Source organism: Leptosomus discolor, chromosome 23 (assembly GCF_034619465.1).
Source record: "Leptosomus discolor isolate bLepDis1 chromosome 23, bLepDis1.hap2, whole genome shotgun sequence".
Lineage (NCBI taxonomy): Eukaryota > Metazoa > Chordata > Aves > Leptosomiformes > Leptosomidae > Leptosomus > Leptosomus discolor.
The window spans coordinates 8627243-8643319 of record NC_141413.1 but is presented as its reverse complement, the minus strand read 5'-3'; positions in this window follow the sequence as shown (position 1 = coordinate 8643319).

Sequence of the window (16077 nt, the reverse complement as noted above, 5' to 3'; positions counted from 1 at the left end):
AAGCAAAGTCAAACCGCTGCTGCCGCGCGTTAGCACCGTGGGGAAGCTGCCAAACACAACGTCACCCAGCACTCCTTTGTGACAAGAAGGGGTGCCAGCGTGCTGGCCCCGGGTGCAGGCAGGAGCAGGGCAGATCAGACCAGGGAGCAGGACCAGAATAGCTCAGCAAGGAACTGCAGGACTTTGGAAACCCGGGAGCTGCAGACGGACTCCACCACTGCACGCTGCCGGACAAGCGCTCGCCGGTCCAGCTCCGAGACCACTCGTAGCACAGGGCAGCACCACGGCTGCTGCAATATCCCGGGGCAGCGACAGACCGATTACAAGGGACAGCCCTGGGCCCCAAACTGCCCCCCTCACAGCGGCAGTTGCGTCCCACCAAGCTGCCCTCCGGAGAGCTCAGCACTGTGGGGCAGCCCCGTGCCGCAGCTCAGCCCATCGAGAGAGGGAAAGCAGCCACAAAGGATTTGACACGAGACACCAGGTCCCTGGGAACCGTAACAAAAAATAATCCCGAAGCAGACTGCGCACTAAAGAGAGCCCGAGCACACTCCCAGGAAATGGAAAACAATCTGCAACTCCAGCAGAAAATCTGTGCAGCCAGGATGCCGAGTCAGCAGGGAAAACAATGACCCATCGCCGCGGGGCCAAGCCATGTCACCAGGTCTGCCACGGGCACGGACCCTCCCTGGAGCTGCCCCCCAAGCCGGGGCGAGCCAGGGGCTCGCCTCTGAGCTCACCTCGGCCGCAGCAGCTGCGGAGGAGCAGCACTGGGCTGCAACACCGAGACCCCCGCGGGCAGCCACCGCACAAACCCGCTCTGCAGAAGCAGGGAGAAACACTGCGCCGAGCCTGGCACAGCACGGGCACGACGGCAGCCACGGCGCCCGCCAACGGGCTTCGCCGCGTCCCCCGTGGGCGCGAGACGCGGGGGAGCCCGAGCATTGCTCTCGGCCAAGCCGCAGGACCGCCAGCCGCTTTGAGTCAGCGGGAGCGGGTGCACGACGCCACCGCTTCGGTTCGGCGGTGGCTCCCGCCCACCCTGCACAGCAGAGCTGGCTGCAGAGCCACGGGGAGGGGAGACCCCCGGCACCCCTGCAACGGGGCTGCCCCAGCGGGCTGGGGCCCTGCACCATCGCCGCCAGCCCCGTGCGGGGAGCGAAAGCAGCACCGAGAGCTGCGGGCGGGCAGGGCACATCCCCCTGCCCGGGCAGGGCCCCCTCACCGCGGCTTAGGGGGGACGGGCGGGGATGGAGGCAGCGGTTACCGAAAGGATGCGACTGAACTCGGTGTGGTTTGTCCGGTAGGACAGGGGTGACTCGCGCAGGTGCCACGAGTGGAGGCTGCACAAATGAGAGATCTCATGCAGAAAAGGAGGAAATACTATTTTTGAGCCGAAGAGCTGCAGTGGAGTGGGGCCCTGAGAGGCAAGTGTTGTGCAAGAGCTGTGGTGCAGCTGCAAAGGTGGAGGTGGCAGAAAACAAGACAACCTGCTGTCAGGATCTGAGTTTATCACCAGAGATGGGTATCAGGGCTTTGCCAAGAGGGAAATCGTACTGCTTCTCTAGAAGAGATCGTTTTAAAACAACACGCTTGCCCTGATGCAAGGGTTATGTGGGCACTTCACATTTTACTGCTTTTTTGTGGGGTTACTTTTGTGGGCGAGAGGAAGCACACAGAAAGAAGATTCCCGAGTGCCTTCAACCATACCAACACGTTCAGACCAGGCCTCATAAATTACCTCTTCCTCCTGCTGCTAATAAAAGTCCAGAGATTTCTGCTTATGAGAGGGATGAGAAAGAGACGAGGTATGCCACAGGCAGCACAGGGATTAGCCCCCAGCCCCTCGGGACACCTCCTGGGACTCCCTATGTTTCCCCTGCCATCCCTAATTAATACAGGCTCAGCTGAAAGCTCACAAACGAGCTCAACTCTTCTGTGTGAGCTGACCTCAGATTGCACTTCGATATGCAAAACCCTTTGGGCAGAGGAGATTGCAATTGCTCCAAACTCTGTGCTCCAGACTGTGCTCCCCCCAGCCAGCCGAGCTCCCTGTCCCCTCACACCCCAGTGCCCGCAGGACACGAACCGTCTGAATCCTTGCAGCCACCGAGAATTGTGCTTTTCCATAGGAAAAGGAAAAAAGTAGCATCTCCAGGTCCACCGACATCTGGGTATTTGGTCCCTGTGCTCAGGAACTCTGTGAGGGCCAGAAAATGCTCAGTTTGCACTAACGTTTACTGTTTATACAGCACTCCATAAACTCCAAGTCACAAATATTTCTATGCAAGACCCAAACTTGTGTTTGCTGTAGGAAAGACACAAGACTAAACCTGAGAGGGAGAAAAAAAGGGACCTCACAGAAAATCAGCATCATTTAAAAGTGCAGATGAGTCCCTGGGGGCCTCACAGCGCGGAGGCACTCCGGCTTCAGAGGACATCCTTTATGGAAACACGATGGACATCACGCTGGCACTGGGCACGGGAAGCTGCGATTTATGGACGATGCCCACGTCTGGTTCATGGCAGCTGATCTGCCATCCCACAGCGACCTGAACTTCCCGAGCATCGCGCCGAATCAGGCCCTCAGGATCTCATTACCAGACCCTGTTTATGAATTTATGCCATTTCATAGCAACGCACATCAGAGACTTCCAGGACTTTTCCCTATCTTACCCAGCTTTTTCAGAGTCGTATCCCACCGAAAAGAACAACCCTTTCCCAGCTCAGTCAATGAGACGACAAGAGCAATTAGCCCACGGAAGCAGCTTTGCAGCAAAAATACCCTCTCGCCTGCCTCCCGAGACGCAGGTAAGCGCTTCCCGGGAAGGGCCAGAAGGTGCAGGGCACGGCCCAAGCAGCACCCAAGCCCCTCTCTGCGGTCACTGCTGCTCAAAGGCCTCGTGTGCAGCCACACGGCCAGACTTTCCAGGAAGCACCCCAGGACGCCAGCGCCGCACCGCCCCGTCACGGCTGCCCGGGCTCTGCCGTCCTGCTCCCGCCACAGCTACAGCCACGGGAGCGTGACCCGGGGACACCGGGCAGCGGAAAACGCCGAGGCGACGGGAGAGCTGCAGCAGGCCCGGCCAGAGGCATCTCCTCGGCACCTCGCTCCTCAGCACGGCCCGCGGCGCCTGCAGGCAGCCACAACAGCATCCTCATCCTCCTCCTCCTCCTTCTCCTCCTCCTCCCTCACGCCTGTCTGCCCGAGCTGCCCGGGTGCCGGTCGGGGCGCAGGACGGCCACTCCCGTCTCACGGGGGCTCCACGCTGCGACGCCCCCTGACCCCACACCGCCCCGGCTGCTCGGGCCGACGGCTCCGGGCCCAGCGCCGCCTCCTTTACCTGGTCTTGCAAAGGAGCTTCCAGAGCTCGCCCCGCCGACGTCCATCCGAGCCCAGCAACAACTCCTGCTAATTCCAGACGTTTGCCTTAACGAAGCAATTAACCTGTTGAAAGGCAGGCTGGGCGCAGCGAGGACATGTTTCTTCACTTCACCACAAAAAACCCCAAAACACCCAGTCCGGGGAACACGCTCGGGAGAGCTGCAGATCCCAAACCCTCCCCGCACCTTCGCTGCCAACCCCACAGACCCGCAGCCGAGACCAGGGCGTGCAGCGCTCCCCAGTCCCCCACCGCTCCCCAAACCACGGGCCCCCCCAGCAGGAGCAGCCCCCGCTGCCCCCACCCCCATCTCCATCCCCTCGCTGCCGCGCGGGAGCAAACCAGCCCCAGCCCCCCCCCCCCCCCCCGCTGCGAGAGGAGCCTCTGCCACATCCCCGCACCGACGGACCGGCCCCACCGAGGCCGCTCCACCGCGGGGCCGCGCCCCAGCTCGCTCCGGGGGGCACCAACAGCCCCTTCCCAGGGGGCGGAATGTCCTGCCGGTCCGCCCCCGCGGGGGGGCTGGGGAGGGGCAGCGAGGGGTCCCCCCGCCCGCCCCGCGCTGCCCACGGGCGCCTCCGCGGACACGCGCGGCCCCCGCGGCCCCCGCACTCACCCCGCGGCGTCCCCGGGCTGCGCGCCCCGCGCATGGCCGGCGGAGCGGGCTGGGCGGGCGGAGGGCGGGCGGCGGAGGGGGTGTGCCCCTGGCTCCGCCGCCGCTTTTTTCCGGGTTAATTACGTCTCTCATTAGCAAACCCGGCCCCGGATGTCAGCGCGGGGCGCGGGGGCGGTGGGTGTCCCCTCCCGTCCCCCCGCGCACCTGTAGCGGCACCGGCTCTGTCCGCGCCCCCGGCTTGGTCCGCGCCCCCGGGGCCACGATGCGGAGCCCGGTGCCGGTCCCCGCCTTGAGCTTTGCACCCCTGGGAGAGCCCCTCCGAGAGCCCCTGCCCAGCCCCGGGCTCGGGTCCTGCCCGGCGACCCCCCCCAAAGCCGACGGAACACCCCTCGGGAAAGCCACGTCCTGCCAGCGGCTCCCGCTCGGGCACCGGGACACTCCGGTGAAGGATTTCACAGAATCACAGCACGGTTTGGGTCGGAAGGGACTCAAATCTCATCTGGTTCCAACCCCCCTGCCATGGCAGGGACACCTCCCACCAGGTTGCTCAAGGCTCCGTCCAGCCTGGCCTTGAGCACTGCCGGGGATGGAGCATCCACAGCTTCTCTGGGCAACCTGTGCCGGCGTCTCACCAGCCTCAGCCACAGGTTTCCCAGGCCCGTCCTGCCCCTGGGGTCTGTAGGGATGGCTGCGACCCCCGAGAGCCACCGCCCTGAGCCAGGCCCTGCCCAGGGAGCAGCGCCGGCGCTGCTGGCTGGGGTGCTCAGAACAGCAAGTGGGTGCTGATGCAAGTCAGCCCTTCGGTGGTCCTGCTCCGCCGCTGACACAAAGGGCTTCCAGACCATGTAGGGCATCGCTGCTGCTGTACAAAACCTTTCCCCGCTCCCCTGGCCTTAACGCGACCTGTAAGGTCACAGGCAGCCGCATCTGAGCAAATACAAGCAAGCAGGTGAGAGCGGGATCCGTCCCGGCTGCTGCTTCGGACTCAGCCACTCGCCACCGTTGTTGTTCGTAGTTCAGATCCAGGTCCTATCAACCCAGCTACACCTTGGAGTTTTACCCCCGCGCAGCAGTTCCAGCGCTCACACGTTTTCACACCTACCTGAGCACACGCCCAGACCTCTGCTTGTGCACGCACAGAGACTCGCAGCGCTCGGAGCCGGCGCTGGGCAGGGAGGGAGCTGGAGAGGACGAGCTGCAGCCCAGACCCGACAAAAACACCACGGCACTAACGGCGGCACTGCCAGGAAAGAACGAGCACCCGATGGGGTTGGCACACCACCCTCACGGGGTGAGAGGGGGAAGCCCTGTCACGTAACGAGGGGTGACGCTGGGTGTCCAAGCTGTGGCACACTGCCCCCCAAGATGCTGCAGACGCCCTCACAGTGGGCCAGGTCTCTGGTGAAGCAGCAGTGAAGGCTGTGAAGTTACTTGTGAGCCACACAGCCCTGGGGTTCCTCCTCAGCTGAGAAAGGTGCAAAAACAATAACAAAAAGTTAATAATTGATGTTTTGAGTGGGCAGACCATTGAACGCAGCGCAAGTCACTGTTCCCCTTTGTCTCAGGGTCCGCAGGGAAGCTGCTCTTCCTTCTAAAGCCGAGGGCAACCAGGCATGTAGGGGGCTTGCAGGCGCTGCTGGTCGCCCAGAAAACCTCACGGTTGCATCAATCGGTGGTTTGTTAGTCAATCGGCTGAGCCTGGCACCCACACCCGAAAGGTCCCTGCCTGGTTCGGGCCGATGCAGCCACCCAAGGCCAGTGGTGCTCCCACCGCCACAGGGATCAGCTCTGCAGAGTCCCCGTCTAGAGGCTGTCACCAGCTTTGCTTGTTTCCAGGCCATGCAAATGACCCCAATTTCCAGCTCCATGCCCCTTGCTGCTGGTGTCAGTGGACACGTGATGATCGGGGACACAGGGGGTCTTCTTTCATTTCAAGGCAAGGCTCCAGGCTTGAGGATGCAGTGCTCTGCATCAGAAGATTATTTTTTCCCCAGCGCAGTTGCAGACTGTTCAGCACTTGCTGCACAAAATGTTGTGAAGTAAACACGTTGCCTCAACCCCCAGCATTTCCTATGGCCTGGGTCATTTTTAGAACAAAGGTTTTTGTTTCCCCTTCCATGTTGCAGAAGATTGCCCAAACGCTGTTACTGAAACCATGTGTGTTCACTTCTGTGTGACTCTGCTCCGGGCCCGTGTCGCCGCCCCAGGAGCAGACGAAACCACAGTCTGTCACAGCGGAGCGCAGCCGCCAGCCCATGGCAGAAACGACATGCCGGAGCACGGCCGGCGAGGGCCCGGGCAGGGCTCGCTCCCACCGGGCTTTTGAGCCCGTGCTGGAGCGGGACATGGAATGGAGACGAGCCGCCCAGTGTGGGTCACAGGTCCTGCAGGAGCATCACTTGGCAAAGCCGCTGCTGGAGCTCAGGGTGGATTTGGGGAGCAGGAAACACTCACTCTCCCCCCGTGCCACCCAGGACAGCGTGGGCTCCCCACCGCTGCACCCCGGAAAGTCCCCGCTTTCTCTCTGGAGCCACATCTGGCCCCGAAGCACTTTCTCCCAGCGCAGCTGAAACCGCTCCTGGTGCTGCCGGCACCGCCGAGGGTGCACAGGGAGCCTTGCTCTCGCAGACACCGTGCAAGCGGTGCTTTCCCAGCATTTTGCACAAGTGGTAATTTTTTTTTTCCAGAAATTTCCCGTTGGGCCCCAACGGGGCCGTTCGCCCCATCTGTCCCCGTTCGAAGCACAGCGCTCGGCACCATTAAGTGAAGGCAGCGTCCCGCTCGGCAGTCGCAGCTGCTCTCCTCGCTGTTGCCAGCCGACCGCGCACGGCCACGTGTTGGAGGAGCAGCTTCCCTCCCTGCTCTCAGTCCCGCTGGGGGACCGTCCAGCCCCACGCCCTGCCAAAAGCCGCAGCCCAAACTGCATCATTTATTAATTACATCAGGAGAAAAAAAGTGATGACCTTCCTCCACACCTCCTCCTGCTGACAGCCCCGGAGAGCCCCGACGGGACCACGTGTAATCGCAAGGCGATACGCCCAGGGTGGCTCTAGCCTGGGAGCCCCTTTTGCTGCGCGCGACAGCAGGATTTTGGCATTGCCCCTCATGCACCTTTCAAGGGCAGGAGCACCCCGCCGGGCAGCCAGTGCATTATTCCTTGCAGTGCCCGTCTCCCCGCGCACACAGACCCTAGAGCCCATCCTTGCCCAGCTGCGAACACGGATGGAGCTGGAGTCTGAAAGGGCCAAGCACCCTGTAGAGCTTTTGAAGGTGCAAGGAGGGAACCAAAACCTGAAGCATGAAAAACCACCAGCTATGGAAACGCAAGCCACAGCAACTGGGTTATACTTAGAATTTAAATAAATAAATAAATAAATAAATAAGCAAAAAACACCAAAGAAAACAACAAGGTTGGAAAAGCAACTTTCCTGCCTCGAAGCAGGGCTGGCTGCTCCACTGGGTGAGGACAGGGCCGTGTCCAGGCAAGCTCTGGAAGTCTCGGCAGCAGATTCCCACCAGCCTGCTGCAGCATTTCCCCAGGGAAATGCCTGTCACCACGGAGGGAGCAGGGAGCAGCACACGGGCGCTGAGGTGCGGGTGTAACAGCAGAAGCAAGATGCAGAGCTTCAGTGCCGGGATTTCAGTACAGCCTCACCCACACCCACCCGCAACCCTCGTCCATCCCGCGCGCGTCCTCTCTGTCCCACTGCTCGCTGCCCCGCCTGCCTCCCCACGTTTCTCAGCAGAGCTCTCCAGCCTCGCCCTGCCAACCGCTGCCTTCTCTCCCCTCTCCCCGTCCCTGCCTGCTTTGCAAAGACTAAACTGTTCCATAGAGTATTTTTGTGCGGGGACACCTCCTGCAGACCTTGTGACGTGCACCGGAGCCGGGCTCTGGAGCAGCTCTGTTTGCTATGGGCACAGTCACACGGCAGCTAGTCACACCGCTGCTCTTCCTTTATTCGGGGAGCCTTTCAGTTCTCCTCCTATGTTTTTCGAAGTATTTTGTTGCTGTAGCCTGCCTGGGGGTGCGAGCAGCCCCTTGAACTTGCAGAGACACCCATTAGCAGACGTAGGGGCATGAGGGGATTCCCAGGACAGGGCACGTCTCTGCCCCGGGGCCTCTGGAGGTCCCACCAGCATGCAGAGTCCCCTGCAGGAACACAGCCTTTGTGTACCCAGGGGAAGGAGGAGGGCCCACAGCAGACAGGGAGTAATCTGCTCTCCCTGGTCTCCCCTCTAGTATTAGCAGCCAAACATCCCTCTTGGTTGGTGTTAACCCTCACGAGACTTCACGCTCTCCAGGGCTTCCGACCCTCTGCTCCTCCAGCGCTCACCAAGGTCTCTGTTTCAGTGGCATCCTGCGGCAGGGAGTTCCACGGCTGGATCCAAGCATGCTGAATTATTTCTTCTGCTTGAACTTGTTCTTTTCAGTTTCAGTACCTGTTCCCTTTTTTCTTGTGTTATGACTAAGGGAAACTCCTAGCACATTGCTTTGCTGGAGGAGCAGCGGCTGGGCTTTCAGTCAGCAGTTTGCTGCCTTGCCCCACGTTACAGTTCTTGTACATTTGACTGAGTTCCCACTCTCCCCTCCACGCTCCCAGCCATCCTTCTCTCTCCTCCCTCATCATTCCCCTTTCTTTCCTCCTCATTCTCCTTCACTCGCTTTCACCACTCTCCCTCACCAAGCAGAGCAGCACCGAGCACTGCCAGGGGTCTGTCTAGCAGAGCTTTGAGCCGTGCAAACACCAGCCGCCCCAGACCACAGAGCAAGCCCCACATCAACGCTCCTCTGCAAACCACAGGACTGGCAGGGCTCACCCCGGATCTCGCTGCCCCGAGGAGCCCCCATGCACAGGACAGTCCCAAAAAGCTGCTGGCCAGTGAGTGCTGAGCTGCAGGGGGAGAGCAGCCTGCCCACGCCTGGCCGACCGCTCCTTGGATGACTTTCCCCAGGTGCCATGGGCCACCGCAGCAAGCAGAGCACTGCCCTTTGCTTGGCTCGGCGCGTTCGTAAGCATCATGTACTGAAAACAACCGGGGAAGGGGTTTGCTTGCCCGGCCCTGGATGCCGCAGTGCCACCAGAGTCCCAGCCGCTCTCTGCGAGCCTCGGGAGCTTCGTTCTCAGCCCAACACTCGGCTGAGTCTCCCACGGGGCAGCTCAGCAGCTCTGCCGGAGTCCCCCGTGTGCTGCATTCTCCCCAGCCACCCCGCACATCTCGTCTCCTTACCTCCACCAGGCACTGCTTTTCTTCTCCTTCGACTGCAAAATCCCCTGGGCCAGGCCTCAGTGCCTGCATCAAATCAGCCCCGGGAGGACTTCTACATAAACCCAGAGTTTAGCAGGTGGTAACAATGGGCACCTGCGGGACACACCCCGTCAGGAGGGGTTCAAGGGGAAAGCCCGGTGGAAAGAGGAAAAGCAAGATCTCCCGGAGGTGGCGGTGGCAGCCAGGGGATGAATTAGTCACCCGAAAGTTTGATCTGTCTGCGACTGCAGACATGCAGTGCTGCTTGTCTGGGGGCAAACCCAGCCCACCATGCAGCACGTCTGGGGATCGCTGCAGAGGCGAGGGGGCCCCGATGGAGCAGCACATAGAGCTGCACCAACCACGTTCGGCCGAGATTCCACGCCAAATATATTTATACTCCATCCAGACCCATGTCTTTGCAGCTGCAGGAGGACAGAAGCCATTCCCCACAGCCGTGACTCTCAAGTTAGCACAAAGCAGCCCCAAAGCACCTCCGTCAGGGGGGTGTGCTGGGTGGGGGCTCTGCCCCAGGCCCCCCCAGGCTCTGCCTGGCAAAGCCTCCCGCGGTGGCTCCTCTCGGATGAGCTCCCATTCCCGTAGGGAGCCCCAGGAAGCCAAACGGGTTCGGTTCAGGCCGTTCTCTCGTGGGGTTGTGGTTTCCCTGTGAATGAGACGCAGCGGCTGCGGACACGGTGTTCAGCTGCAGCGTTTATTTGACCGATGGCGTCTGGGCCTCTCCCGCGCTGCCAGCGGAGAGCAAACCCGACCTGCGCGCGTCCCTAGGCTATTGCAGCAAGCAGCTACGCCGGGCCGGCCGCCCCTCGCCCGGGACCCTCACAGCCAGCTCAGCAGCAGGTTCCCCGCCAGCGCAGCGGCCAGCAGGCCGGGGAGGTGCTGCGGTGGGGTCCCCCCGCCATTCCTGGAGCCCCGAGGCGGCCCGTTGCAGTCGTCGCTGAAGCAGCATTGCAGGGTGGCCCCGCCGGAGCTGCCGCGCCGTGCCTGGTCGCAGAAGGACTTGTAGGAGCAAGATTTAATGACGCTGTCTGCAAGGGAAGGCACACGTGACATGGGGGTCAGGCACTCCTGGGCATCGGGGGCTTCACTCCACCACTGCTAAGATCGGGGAGCAAAGGGGGGAAGCAGGGCTGTGGCCCTGTCCGTGTACAGGTGTGGAATAAAAGGGTCTCGCTCCTGCCCGCGGGACTGCTGGGAGAGCCGCGCAGCGGTCCGGTGGCCAAGGGGTGTCCCATGGTCGCACTGCTCCAAGTCACTGTGGAGCACATCGCACAGCCCCGCTGTGAGATAGCGGCCACGTATCTATAGCCACGTGTGAAAATACATCCAGCCCAGGCTACGGAGCGAACCCACGGCAGGAGGGGGACGTTGGCTTCGGGAACTATCTCTGTCCGTCTTGCCGACCCCGCAGCTGCAGGGTTGCACTGAGGGTGGTGAAGCATTTCTGGAGGACAGGAGCTGCATGCCGTGAAGAAGGACTTTCCTTACACCAGGAAAGGGCTGTGAGTTACCTCAGACCAAAAGTATGTTTCCGAGGACTAAAATCTTGGAAAAAACCCAGGTGGCTCATCCCTGCTTCACAGGGACAAGGGGAAGCCAGCTCCTCGTCAGCCCTGGCAGGTCCTCTGCTCCTCCTCACCTTCTGGTCCCCTCCCAGCCCCTCCAGTCCCCCCCAGCACCCCCAGCCAAGGGACTTACTCGGCGCAGTGATCGTGGAGCAGGCGTCAGCGTACTGGGGGCAGCTGTGGGAGCCCTGCTTGTTGCAGTCGTTCTCGTTGGACGCAACGCATTTGTGGCATTTCAGCGCTTTACCTGCGTGAAGACAGGGAGGAGGAGGAGTGAGAGCGGCGGCAACACGCCGTCCCAGAGCCCCGAGTGCTGTTTGCAGTCTGGGGGTCTCCACGGCCACTGGTGACCCCCAGCGTGGGGGCAGGGAGTCACGGGTGAGGGTTAGCATGGGTCGGAGCTGAGCAGCTCTGCCGGCCAGGAACACGACAGGCTTTGGGATGGGGGTCTCTCCTGTCCACAAAATTCATGCAAAACTTTTCCAAGTGTGACTCAAAATGGTGAGAGCCAGACTGGGCAGGCCAGCTTTTCCGAGTCCCTGCTCTGCAAAAACTTCCTGAAACTGGGAGTCCTCTAATTCCCTTCACAGTAAAAACAGGCAGACATAATATTTAAAAAAAAAACCCTAGATTTTTGTCTTCTTGTGCCAAATGTTCTTTTAATGAGCATTTTTGGGGGAGAAGGGAGGGTTCTTCTAACCCATGGAAGCAGGTTTTGTACATTTGCGTGTCTTTAATCTACAGCAGCTCCCCAGTGCAAGGTTTTGCTGAGAAAGCGCACCCCAAAGGCACGGCCTGGGGGGACAAGTGTGGTGACAGGCAGCGAAGTGCAGGGCTGTGTCAGGAAGGACGAGTCATCTCCGAATTTTCCTCAAAGGAGGCCACAGGCATGTCAGACAACAACCAGCCCCTCGCCTCCACGGGCACTCTGTGCGTCAGAGCTGGTAATAGGTGGAAGAGCTGTTTGACCCTTTAGGAGGGGAAAATGCACAACTGCTCAGCTTAGGAGACAGCGGAGCAAATGCTTTATTATTGTTTTATGGCAGTAAGAGACTTTACATAGCAGCACTGTTTTAAATACCTGCAGACAAAGCACCCCCCACCTCAAAAAAGTCAAACCTGAAGATCCTGCTCACGCCTGAAATCGTGAATACTTGATTTTGACGGTGATGGTTAAATTACTGCTAATGTTGGGAGAAAACTTGGTATGGGCTTTGCTGGCTGAGCAGAGCCCTCTCGTGGCAAGCGCGCCCAGCTCCTGGTCAGCAGGGTGGCTCTTGCAGGAGGCCAGGGCTCCCACCGTCATCTCGTGGGAAAGGAGAAAACCGATGTCTCAGGGAACCCGGGATTTCATGGGGCCAAATGCCGGCAAACACCCACCATTAACCTGCACTGACCCCGACTTCCACAGCGGGATCGCTTGTGTCGTGCTTCCCCTTTGCGGTTCTTTGCAGCACACTACAACCTTTCATTTACCATCAGCTAAAACCAGTTCGGGGTTCGTCTTCCCTCGGTGCAGAGATCCTGAAACCATCCCAACTGGCTGCACCTCATGGCATTGCTGAGCAGCACAACCACCTTCCCGGCTTTTAAGATGGCTCTTTGTGACTCTGGCTTTGAGCGGAGTTTTAGCTGGGACACACCGCTCTAGCGATGAGAAGCTGCTGTGCTTTGGCTCGGGTACCTCCTCGGCTCTGTCAGAGACGGAGACCGGGAGGCTCCATGGTCCCTGCTGGGCACCACACGCCTGTGCTTTGTGCAAATGGCAGAGCGAGGGCGAGGGGCAGGGTGCTCCTCTGGTGCTCCTAGGAGGAGAAAGCCACCCACCCCCCCCTCCAAACACCCTTTTTCTGCAGCGATGGGAGCGGCAGGCAGGGGCACAATGGGCGCACGCAAGCCCAGGGGCAGGCGGCAGGGACCAGGGCAGGCAGCGAGCAGAAGAGCAGCTACAGCGAGTTACCGTGCCTAGCGCTGCCTGGAGCTACCGGACACTTACTTTCTCCGGCCAGGGATGTGACGAGGGCCAGGGCCAGGAGGGTCTTCAGGGCGGACATTTTCATCAGTGTGCGGCCCAGGGCGCGTAGCCTCTGTTTTGTCTTAAGGTCTTACAGCTAATCTGCTTGGGTGATTGGATCACTGGGCTGGGGATAACACACTTACTGCAGCCCCCGGCTAAAGCCATCTTAGCTGGGGAGGACGGGACACGGCTCCCCAAGGGCACGGGCCAGTCTGGGGCATGGGAGCGGGGCAGAGCACTGGTCCGGTGATGGTGGAGGTAGCCAGACCTGCCCACACTTGCCGGGCTGGGCTCTGCTCCGTGTCCTGCCCGTGCCTGCTTTGGGAACCCTCTCCCTCTCCAGACCCATTACCTCTTCGGCTTTCAAAGATCTGGTCCAAGCCCATCTGCTCCATCCAGAGAATAACTCCTTTCTTGTTGTTTGTAGCAGACAGGTTGGGGGAAAAACCCTCCTAAGTTTCCAACCCACCAAAAGAGAAGTGCAAGAGAAGGACTGAAAACCCGTATAGGGCTGGGAGCCCCACGGAGCTGTCCCTGTGCTCCCCTTCTCCCCAGCTGGGCAGGGCGGGCTCCATCCTTACAGAGGGATTTACCCAAGGCCACGAAAGGTGATCAGGGGATTAAGCCAAGTCCCACAGCCCAACGTCTCCCCACTGCCCTCCACAATTCCTCCTGGCTGAGCTCACTGCTTTGGCAAAATCTGCCAGAAGCCTCATTGCAGCGTGGTAGGAGTCAAGGGGGCATCCGTCATCTCAGGTCTGCATTTCAGAGGAGCAGAGGATAGCCATGCTTATTTGAAACCAACTGCATCGTAAACTGCATTAATTAAAGTGAGGCAGAATATGGCCCATCCTGGAAGGTAAAGCCAACTTCTCCAAAAACCCTTCACCAACCTTACAAACACCAAGAAAGCTTTCAAGAGTGATAAACACAATTTTTATTCAGGCAATGAAACATGGAAAAAAATATATTAGTAATCATTATAATAATCTCATTTGTGTGAGTATAACTCTTACAAATATTTACCTGACATATAAAAGGGAAATTATTGTACATATAAAATTGATGGCGCTGGCAGTTACGTACATGGTACAAAGCGATGGGGGTAGTAGTCAATGCAGAGAAAGTTCCTGCCTCTGGGGGGGCACGCTGGAGGGACGGGGGGGAAGCGATTTGCAGTCAGGGTGGTTACTCGTTGGCACTTCATTGGGGACAGAGACCTGCTGGCAAACGCACACGGGCAAACAGCAACACTAGTGGCTTAGGGCAGGCACCTGCCGCTGTCAGAGGGGAATTTAAATTCTACGGCAAGAAAAAGATGATGTCAAACACAACCAGGCTCCCTGCGCGGGTTACACATCTCGGCCGGGATGGCGGGGCGGCCTCTGAAGGCCATTGTCTTCGCAAGAGGGAGCCTCCGTGCTCCCCTCCTGTCGCTGGCTCCTGCAGCCTCGCCGAGCGGGAGCTCCCAGGCCAAGCCAGCCGGTGCTGCCGGCTCCGCGTGCCGGAGAGCAGCACGCCAGATGCAACAGCCCTGCCCGTTTACAGTTACAAACACACGCCTTTTATTATATATAACTATAACCATTATATATATATTTATATATGTAACTATAACCATATTATAGTTAATAAATCATTCCTTAGGAATCTTCTTCGCCCGGACAGGAGGTGCATGCTGACAGGCACGGGAACGCAGCAGCACTGGGGTGGGAGGCAGCGAGAGCGGGACCGGGAGATGACGGGGAGGACTCTGCCAGAGCGGGTTATTGCCACGGGAGCCGCTCTCCACCGACAGCCCGGCCTTGGGGCAGCCCCTCTTTGCCAGGGAGGGAAGGCTGCAGCATCGGCTGTGCTGTACACGGGCTGGGGCTCTGGGCCAGTGCCCAGGGGCAAAACCAAAACAGATCCGCCACCTCTGGGGCCAGAGCAACGCCCCTGAAAAGGGACCGAGCTCAAACAGGTTCGGGTCAGGCTCCCAGTGAGCCCAACGCCCCGAGCCTGGTGCTCTGCTCCTTGGAGCTGACCCCGGGCGAGCAGACCTGGCCCGGGCTGAGCACAGCCAGCACAGAAACCGAATTTCATCCCTTCGGGTGCAGCGGGAAGCGAACTCTCACTCAGACGGACCGGGGCACTCGCATCTCAGGCAAAGCCAGCACAGTGGGCGGCGTGGACCCAGGCAGAGCGTGAGGCCGAGGGCTGCCACAACCTGCGCTCCCTCCCCGGGACCTGCCTCCTCCTGCACTTTGGCTCCATCGGCCTCGTGCCGGCACCTCCAGCGCTGCCCTGGGCACGACAGCGAACCTGCGTGCCAAATCAGAAACCAGCCCCAAAACAACCTCTTGCTAGCTCCAAGAGCTTCTGCCATGCTGGTGACCTGCTGCTTTTGACTTCTGAAGGGTTGCAAAGAGAAAAACACAACTCCCATAGAAATCCCTGGTTCTCGGGGGTTTAGTTTACCTGTACAGACCCCGGGGAGGTCCAAAGGGGCAGCACCTGCGGGGGTCGCTCCCTGCTGTCACCACCACCCTGCCGAAGCCCAGCTAAGTGCAGTCAGGGAAGGGTCACTCACATCCAGGCAGGAACGGTGTTTTGGAGCGGGACAGGAGAGCGGTGCTATGGTCTGCGAAACCCCAAATGCTGATGAAATGGAGGAGAGTCAGGCTGCCAGGGGCTGGGACTGCCCAGACAGAAATAGCCTTTGTAGATCATCTGACACAGGCTTTTCTACCAGCCCTTTAGAGAGATGTGGGGAGGACAAAGGACAAAGAAAAAAAAAAAAAAAGAAAAGAGAAAAAAAAAAAAAGGGTTTTCCCTTCTGTCAGCTGTGTAGAGGGGTGAACACGCAGCACACAGCCGCAGGTACACAGCTCCGAGTGTACCAGCCATCGGCTTCCCCACTGCACAGCTACCAGCCTGTTCACGGGGATAACGGTGAACAGGCCCAGACTCTGCATGCTAGGGCAGGCTTCAGGCATCTTCGTCTGCTTACACGTATAATAAATTCTCTCTATACATAATATAACTAATAAAATATATATCAAGTGTATGGCTCTGATTTAAACAGATGTTTGCACTGCATGCTCAACACAGGGAAGTAGAAAACAGGAGGAAAACAGCTTGATTCTCTTACAAAAAGGTAGCAGCAAAAAGGTTTGCGAAAGTCTTAGGCTGGGTAGGAAACAGTCCAAACAGCAAGTATTCCCCTTATTTGATGCTGTACAACTATCT